This window comes from Triturus cristatus, chromosome 8, assembly GCF_964204655.1.
Source record: "Triturus cristatus chromosome 8, aTriCri1.1, whole genome shotgun sequence".
Lineage (NCBI taxonomy): Eukaryota > Metazoa > Chordata > Amphibia > Caudata > Salamandridae > Triturus > Triturus cristatus.
In genome coordinates this window covers 1,615,482,650-1,615,484,480 of record NC_140591.1, presented here as the reverse complement: position 1 = coordinate 1,615,484,480, position 1,831 = coordinate 1,615,482,650, and positions in this window count along the sequence as shown.

Here is a 1,831-nt window from a genome sequence, read left to right as displayed (position 1 = left end):
CTGTTCTCCGCTCGTACTTCCGACCTGGATTCAAAATAACCGGCACCTGACTAATGCCGGGTGTTTCCTTTTCTTTGCCTGTGCGTCCAGCGTGCTGACGTCACGTGCGTCAGCACGCATTGCTCCATGGGAATGGTAGTTTCCGTTATGTCCGCCTACCGCGGTTGGTTGCCGCTCTGAATGGCAGGGCTCTCTGGCGCAACCTGTGGGCCACAACAGTACATCCCTCCCCCGAAGAGCACTGACATAAACAAGCTTTCTTAGGATATTTCTTGTGGAATTGCGCCACCAGAGTAGGGGCGTGGACGCTGGAAGCTGGTTCCCAAGAGTTTTCCTCATCCCTGTATCCCTTCCAGGCCAGCAAATACCACAACTTGGAGCGATATATCTTGGAATCCAGAACCCCTCTCACTTCGTATTCTGCTTCGCTATTTACTATGACTGGAGCAGGGGTCTTAATCGGCTTCACCAGAGCTGGCTTCACTAGGGACACGTGAAAAGCCGGATGAATGCGCAAGGAGGAGGGCAAAGAAAGTTTAACCACTACCGGATTCACCAATTTCACCACCCGATAGGGACCTATGTACTTGGGGTTGAATACGCTATAGCGCTTGAAACGGATGTTTCTTGTGGACAACCACACGTAATCTCCCACTTTATATACTGGTCCAGGCCTTCTACTCTTGTCGGCGGAAGCCTTGTATCTGCGCTTAGCCTCTCGCAAATTGGTTTTTGCCACCTGTAAGGTTGTTTGAATGCGCTCTATTCTGCTCTGCGCCTCTGGAACCTTTGTTGTTTGTATTGGATTAAGGAAGGGCGAAAACCAAGGATGGAAACCATAAGTGCAATAATAAGGAGTAAGTTTGGTGGATGCATGCGACGCGCTATTATACGCCACTTCTGCCAACCACAGTAAGTCCACCCAATCGTTTGTAGAAGCGCTGGAGTAACACCTTAGGTATTGCTTAAGGGTTTGATTGACCCTTTCGGTCTGTCCATCGGTTTGCGGGTGAAAACTAGTGGAGATGTTGGACTCTATCCCTAACGACGAACACCAGGTTTTCCAGAAGTTTGCGGTGAATTGGCCTCCGCGGTCTGAGACAATCCTCCTAGGCAGACCGTGTAGGCGGACCACGTTAACTAAGAGTAGATGTGCCAACTGTCCTGACGTGGGTAGTTTCTCACAGGCTACGAAGTGTGCCATCTTTGTTAAATAGTCCACTATGACCGTGATAACGGTACATCCTTTGTTGCAAGGCATTCCCACGATGAAGTCCACCGAAATGTTTTCCCAAGGGAGATTAGGAGTGGGGAGAGGCTGTAGCAAACCTGCTTGTTTGGAATGTGAGGCCTTCATTTGACTGCATACTCTGCACTCCTTTACCCATGTGCCCACATCCTCCCGCACCGAAGGCCACCAGAATTGCCTCACGACTCTGTCAAGGGTTTTCTCCCTGCCGTTGTGACCTGCGCTGGGTAGAATATGACACCATTTAAATGCTTGAAGACGTAAGGCCCGAATGGGAAGGAGAATCTGTTTTCCCCGTATCGGTATGTCATGTATCAATTTCCAGCCAGGATTGCTTCTCAGCCAGTCCGTCCATCTGGTTGTCTTGACGTTCCGCAATACACTCCTCAAGAACGGATCCGTGCACGTCGCCCCTATCACGTGTTCAGGGCTGATGATGGCTCCTTTAGGGGAATCAGGGAGAGTGGTCTGGGATGCTTGCCTGGATAAAGCGTCTGCTTTTTTGTTTTCCTTTCCTGGCCTATAAGTAACCAGAAAGTTATATCCCGCAAAAAGAGAGTCCACCTCAGTTGACGGGGGGTT